This window comes from Vulpes lagopus, chromosome 13, assembly GCF_018345385.1.
Source record: "Vulpes lagopus strain Blue_001 chromosome 13, ASM1834538v1, whole genome shotgun sequence".
Lineage (NCBI taxonomy): Eukaryota > Metazoa > Chordata > Mammalia > Carnivora > Canidae > Vulpes > Vulpes lagopus.
Window position 1 is genome coordinate 47,375,889 of NC_054836.1, and position 7,462 is coordinate 47,383,350.

Below are 7,462 nucleotides of genomic sequence, written 5' to 3' on the forward strand. Positions count from 1 at the left end.
AGACCGGGTTTGCTCTCTGTCCCTCATGCATCTAGTCCTTCTTAGGCAGAGGGTTGGCTTGGAGAAAATAGAACAGGACCCCAGTCACTACCCTGCAATCCCTGGGGCACATAGATACGTTCCAAAATCAGAAACTAAAATTCAGAATTTCCAGATTTTATAAAGCAACTGGAGTGATGTCCTGTATTACATAATATCCGGTAGCATCTGGGGAAAGCACCCTGAAATGAATCACACTAATATTTCTGCAGTGAAATCTTCACACCAAGGAGGACAGATATAAAGAGTTGCATGGGAATTTAGGTCAGGCTTTTGCTCCCAAATTAGAAATGCCAAACTTTGGGTTTTCAGAGCTTTGGGGATTTGAGAATCGCTGTAAGGGACGGTGGACTTGTAGATTAGATTTATGGGCTCTTCTGCTCATGTAAATCATCTCCGGAGGAACCTGGCAGGGAAGGGCAGGAGTGACATCTTGGTCTGAAGTCCTTTAAGCTGTGCCAGGGGAGGAAACCCCATTCCCTGAGCATTTCCAAGACACAAGGAATGAGGAGCCAGATGAGCTGGGCTCTCCCACTGCCCGCCAGGTAGAGGTGTGCTCCTCAGAGAGAGAACTGCACCCCCCTGGTCTGCAAAGCGGGGAGGGGCCGAGGGGAAGCCTCAGCCGCTGCGGGTGGTCCTGTGTGGCTCTGAGGCTCACCGCGAGGAGGCGCAAACCTTCGGGCCAGGGCTGAGGCTCCGTGCCCTCTGTGCCCTGAGCACGCGTAGCCAGGACCACTGCCAGCCCCCAGCCCCCGACTCATCACTGTCTGGGGGCCTGGGGTGTGAGGCTTGACTGTCTGGGTCAGAGTTTGACCCACTAGGACACCAGATCAGTTGGGACCTGATGACTTATCAAAGCGTCTGTTTCTTTCCAGATGATGGACATAAAAAGACTTACACCCTCCTTGGAGGGTGAGTGAGAGGCTCAGTGGAGCTAGTGCCTGTTCAGCTTGATGCCTGGAACATTCAGGATGCACATCGTGCAAGAAATGGCTCCTACAACCCTCACTATGGAGATCAGGCCCGTGTCAAAATCCTGGGGCTGCCGTTACAAGTGACTGCAGCCTGTATGGCCAAACATAATGGAAATGGATTCTCCCGCAGTGCCAGAGGCTACGAGTCTAACCCCAAGGTAAGCAGGGTTGATTCCTTGAGGCTCTGAGGGACGATCTCTGCCCTGCCTTTCTTTCCCTTCTGGTAGCTTCTGGCAATGCTTGGCATCCCCTGGCTTGTAGTCATGTCACTCCTGTCTCCGACACCATCTCTTCATGTGGCCTGCTTCTTGGGTCTCTGTGTGTCAGAGCTCCCTTTCCTCTCATCAGGGCACCAGTCATTGGATTTAGGGCTCACCCTAAATCCAGAATGATCTCATGTCAAGATCCTTAACTTCATTACCCCTGCAAAGACATTATTGCCAAAAAAGGTCACATTCACAGGTGCCAGGTGTTGGGACTTGGACAGATCAATTCACCACCCCCCTCCGGGGTGAGGCATAGGGTTTGTGGGGTTAGGCAAGGGTCTATCGCAGCACCCACCTACATGCGATGGTGGATTGTTAGCCACCCCCTGGGGGAGTCCCTTGATGGGGAACCCTCGTGTATGGGAGCCCTTGTGATACAGTGTAAAGGGTTGGGGTTTTGGAGTCTGGCAGATGTGGCTGCAAGCCCTGGGAACACTGGGCCAGTTTACTTAATAAGAGCAAAGCTCAGTTTCATCATCTCTGAAATGGACACGATAAGCGCGATCTCAAGCTGTTTTTGCAAAGAATAAAAACAACAGATCTACAGCATCCAGCCCATAAAGCAGTCTGTAAGTGGGATCCCCCTTCCTCCTCTTCCCCCTTCCCTATCTCATGATATGGGTGCTGTTGGTGCCTAGACTCTTCTTTGAGATCTGGAGCTGCAATTAGGCCCACCCATCCTGGGGGCACTTGGGTGCCGGCTGTGGTGTCATCCGGGGGGTCTTCTCCAATGCCAAGCAGCCTGCTAGGCCCGGGTCTGTGTTTCCAGCAACGCATGTCTGATTACTGGGAGCCCACCCCCCAGTCAACTACCAAGTGCTGGGGATTCTCCGGTCAGAAATCCTGTTAACAACTCACCCCAAAGCCCCCCAACTTTTCCAGCGCCCAGGGAGGCCATCAAAGAATGTGTGAGAACCATACAAAACAAAACAGTGTCTGGGAACAGAGGCCTTAAGCCCCTGTGCAGGGTCACAGACCCAGCTCGCATGCTAACGGTCATTGCCACTTGGCAAGGCATGTCTGTCCTTCTGGGACAAGCGTCCCCCAGTGCGGCAGGGCCCCCAGTACGGGTGGGTGGGGAGGCTGGGCCCTGTCGCACGGGTGACGGGGCTCATCGGTCGCTCATCATGCTCCTGGCATCTGCTTCGTCTCCTTGAGTGTCTCCTTTCCATTCCCGACTGACTCTTAGGACACAGGTGAGGTTTCAATTCCTGCAGAAGGTGAAAGAAAACCTACTCTGCACACCAGGCACTGCATTTTAACTCCTGAGCTGGTGATTTAATTCTTCACGAATCCTTAAGTGCTAAGCAGTAAGTTTTTGTCTATTGAGGTCTGCTTTCATTTTTGTCATGAGACCTCAAGGAATACAGAGGGACGCTCCCTTTTCCCAACTGAGGTGGGGCATCGAGAGGCCGGATGGAGGTCCTTGGCACCCCAGCCCCTGGGGGACCCTGCTTCTGCTGCCCCATGGAAGGGAGTCTGGCTGTTGGGCGTTCGCCTCGGCTCTTGCATCCTGCCTCCCTCGTTCTGGGGCCTGCTTTCTTGGGGGATCCTCCCTAAATTAAACAGTTTTTTTCCCCAAGGGCAAAGGGCACCGTGACCCAGGAAGGCCCAGATGTCATTTCCCTCCACCCACTCACCCTGGCTCCGTGCACTGGAGTCAGGCAGGTTCCCGCCACCCTTCCTGTCCTTGCTTGTGGCCGACGCCCAGCAGGTGGGATATGCATAATCGCACCACAAGAATCCCAGGCTTGGCTTATTTAATGTTCTGAGGCACTAAGCAAAATGCCTTCAACATATTCTTTCCGTTAAAATTTATCCCTTTTACAGATAAGGAGAATGAGCCACAGAGAGGTCAAGAATAGGTTCTTTGGGCTCCCACCAGGTGGACGTCTAATGGGGTCCCTAAGAGGGAAAGAGGCACTGGAGACAGAAGACTGATGTTGCTCATGGACTTGGATGATTGAGAAAGGTGCACCAGGAAGGAGGGAAGGGAATGGGACAGACAAGTTGGCCCTGCGGGGCCTGCGGGGCCAGGGGGCAGCCCCCAGTGGTCAAGGCTGGGCAGGGGGTGTTCAGGACTATGGGTGAATCGGGCCAGGGCACAGCTAACCACAGCGCCCCAGGCACGGCTCACCACGCACACAGCCTCCTCCCCTCGTCTCACCAGAGCTCAACCCCAGCGCGTCATCTGACTTTCTTGATTGGAGAAGCTCATCTTTTCAGGGGTGCGATAGGACTGGGGCTTACCGAGAAACCTGGCCATCCATCATTCTGCAAAATTACCACGTCCATCTCCAAATTCCCAGTGATTTCCTCCATTTCCTCTGGCTCCCCCTGTCCATATAGCAGAAGGAGTGTGTGGATGGGCTGGTGGTCAGTGCCACCCCATCCAGAGCCCTCTCTTTGTTTGTGCCACCGTCTATTTTCTTAGACACAGGTGTCTGCAGTGTCCATTCATTGAACTGACTGCTTGACCAGTGGGAATCCAAGATAAAAAAACAACAACAACAACCAGTCCCTGCATTCAAGGGGAGAAAGACACACAAAAGGGCACTAAAGGGAAAGGGCAGATCCTTCCCGTTTACTAGGGGATGGGGGTGGGGGGGGCAAGTTAGTGACTACAGACATTTTTAATAAGTGTTAGTACTTATTATTAATATTAATTATGATTGGGTCATGGGGACATCAGAATGACTTGGTGGGATTTTCCCCATGGCAGTAGAAATGCCTTTAATGGAAATACATTTTAGTTCACACTCAATTCCTCAGGGTTTAAATCCTAACCAGGGAAAAGAAATGCAGACAGCATCCATCTGGGCAAACTGTTGGGTAAAAACACCCACAGTACCACAACCGAGAATGACAGCCCAGGCCTGAGGTCACTTGGGGGTTAAGACTGAGTTCTTAATAATATGGGAGTTGTCAGTGATTGTGGAAACTCAGAGAAAATACACCCATCACTTGACATAAACTCGTATCTAGACGTCTTGGTTGAACTGAGCTCCCCAGAACAGAAAACCCTCAATTCTATAGTAGTTAATGCTACTTTGGGATTTTTCTTTATTTTGTAATTTAATTTTTAATTTTTTAATTTTTTTTTTTTTGCCAAAATGAGGACAGTAACAGGGGCCATGGGGTTTTCTTTATTCAGTGATGAGTGACGTCCCAGGCATCTGCAGGGCGTGGATGGCCTGTCACTGTGTGGGCTCCCACATGCGCTTCCGTCCTGCCTGCTGGCGTCACCTGCACGGTTCACACCTGCCACTGGAGTAAACAGGAGGAGGCTGGGCCCAGGAAGTGGCTGGACGGACCAGCAGGAGGACAGAGATCCCTGCAGATGTGAGTCAGTGCTCGGGTGGAGGAGTCAGAGGTGCAGAAGGGGTGTGAAGCTGTGGGCAGCCTTGTAGCTCCAGGTCTGGAGAGAGCGATCCGTCCGCGGGGCACCGAGTGGCCTACACCTGTTGACCACAGACAGACGGACATCGCCGGGCTGGACCTCCCGGAGATGGCCCCACAGGACATTCCCGAGGAACTTAGAGTCCTGAGGTGGAGAGAAGTCCACGTGGGGGAGAAGACCTCGTTGGCCCTGTGTTGGTCCCACCAGGCCCCCTCCCCTCTCACGAGAGCCCCAGGACAGACCTCCAGCTGGTCTTGCTAACTGCCCCCCCCCGCCCCCGGGCCTATCTCAGTCCCCGCGTCTAGCAGCCACTGGAGAGAGGGACCTGCACTGGCACTCTCCAGACCTCAGGGTGCACATGACGTCCCCGGGGATCAGGTCGAGGTGCAGGTTTCCTGAGGCTCTGCACGTCTACCACGTTCCCAGATGAGGCCAAGACTGCTGGTCAGTTGAAAAGCAAGGACTTGGGCCGCCCAGGTGGCTCGGTGGTTTAGCGCTGCCCTCAGCCCGGGGCGTGATCCTGGAGACCGGGGATCGAGTCCCACGTCGGGCTCCCTGCATGGAGCCTGCTTCTCCCTCTGCCTGTGTCTCTGCCTCTCTTTCTCTGTGTCTCTCATAAATTTTAAAAATCTAAAAAAATTTTTAAAAAAAGAAAAGTAAAGCAAGGACTTGAAGCCCAGCGAAGAGTTAAAAGCATGTGCTCTGGGGCAGCAGCGCTGTGACCTTCGGAGAGGGCCTCGGTCTCACTGTGCTGGCTCCTTGTGTGTACAGCGTGACTGTGGCGGAGATTACATGGCTCCGGAGACGAAGCCTGCCCAGGCCCCGGCCTGCCCCGGCGCTGGCTCTCTCTGTTGCAACCTGCGCACACTCCTGCTTCCAGCCCTGCCTCCTCCCGCCTTCGCCTCCCTGGGTCGTGCGTGCCCTCTTGCCCTCTTTCCCATCCACCCGGCAAGGGCTTCATCCTTCCAGGTTCTGACCTCCCAGAGCCCACCTGCTGGGAGACTCCTTAGATGTCTAAGTAGCACCCCCACCACCCCGTGAGCTCTAGGAGGGCAGGAAGTTTTTTCCCCTTGGTATCCCATCTCGGATGACACCTGACACACACCGGGTTTCAACTGGCGAGTGAACAGATGACAAATACTTCAGGTTCTTCTTTAACTGCTATGCCTGGAAGTGCTGGGCCCTGCTCTAGATCTGTTGAGGCAGCATTTCAGTGGGTGAATCTCTGGCATGGGAGAAATACTATATTATATTATATTATATTATATTATATTATATTATATTATATTATATATAGTATATATATGAGCATTCTCTTATTTACTTGTTCAGCTAATTATATGAGTATGCACTGGGGTGCTTGGGTGGCTCAGTGGTTGAGCGTCTACCTTTGGTTCAGATTGTGGTCCCAGGGTCCTGGGATTGAGTCATGCATTGGGCTCCTTGCAGAGAGCCTGCTTCTCCCTCTGCCTGTGTCTCTGCCTCTCCGTCTGTGTCTCTCATGAATAAAGAAAGAAAATCTTTTTAAAAAAATATGAGTATGCACTAGTGACTTCTTTTTTTTTATTCAGTGGCTTATACACCATTACTATCACTGCTTATTGCAATGCTCAAATTGTCCCACATTTAGCCTTCAATCTGGTGCCCATGTCATTTTGACATGTTCTCACCACTCTGAGTAATTCCCTGCTTTCTTGTGCACCAAAGCTATCCCAGAGTCATTTTCTGGTATAATTCTTGCAAAGCACAACAGGTGATTCTGATGCACCCCTGGGTTTAGAAGCCATTGTGCCTATCAGTAGCCTCAAATCACCATCAAGGTTAGCTCTGTTCCAGAGCCAGAACCTGTAGCAAATGACAGGGGGAGATTCTTAGGCAGGAGCCAGTGAAGGGAGCTCAGTGTCCCTAAGACTCCCAGGAAGCATCCCTGAGGACGGCTGGCTCACCACACAGGCACAGATGACTCAGGAGAATTACCTGGAGAAGGTTCTTGGGTACGACCCATCCAGCCAGTTATAGGTGGCAAAAGCCTAGAAGCACCTAAGGCAACGACTGAGGGAAACAGGAAGGAGGTGACACAGAGAAGGACTTTCTGAGTGGAATGTGTTTCCCAACAGGTAGAGAGAAGTTGTTTTAACTTTACCTGACTGCATGAGCTAATAATGGCCATGAAGTCTGGGTCCTGTCCTCCAAGGAATCAGCCCCAGCAAGTTCCCAGGGGTGGAAGATGCTGGCAAGAACCATCAAGGAACACTGTGTGGTTTTCCTCTGAAGGCAGCCAGGATGTCACAAATGTCTTGCACTAAACAGCAAAGTTCTTTTCTCAAAGAACACAAAGCACTTTCACAGACAGCTCATTTGTTTTCAACTATTTTTCTTTTTCTTTTTAAGATTTTATTTATTTATTCATGAGAGACACACACAGAGAGAGAGAGAGAGAGAGGCAGAGACACAGAGGGAGAAGCAGGCTCCATGCAGGGAGCCCGATGTGGGACTCAGTCCCGGGTCTCCAGGATCACGCCCTGGGCTGAAGGCAGCGCTAAACTGCTGAGCCACCCGGGCTGCCCTGTTTTCAACTATTTTTCAACACGAAAACATTTATACAACTTAAGCAGAGATGGAAAAAAAATGTTTTTAAGCGACTTATTAACCTGTATTACCTTCACAACGTTTCTGTAGATCTAAAATTATTACAAAATAAGTTCTTTTTAAAGACTTGTCATTTGCAACACCGTGGTAGAGAATAAAGCTCTCACGTGCCCCCCCTCATGATTGCTCACATC

At 51.5% G+C, this 7,462-nt stretch overlaps 1 long non-coding RNA gene across 2 annotated transcripts; it reads left to right on the plus strand.

Annotated features, from left to right (window-relative positions):
- The first annotated feature begins 328 nt into the window (after positions 1-328).
- On the plus strand, positions 329-7,097 carry LOC121474493. Of its 2 annotated transcripts, none has more exons than XR_005983416.1 (3): positions 329-584; positions 915-1,171; positions 3,110-7,097. It is a non-coding gene; the product is annotated as an uncharacterized LOC121474493 (long non-coding RNA). The 2 variants fall into 2 exon arrangements; XR_005983415.1 differs by having other exon boundaries at positions 4,434-7,097.
- Positions 7,098-7,462: the final 365 nt, after the last annotated feature.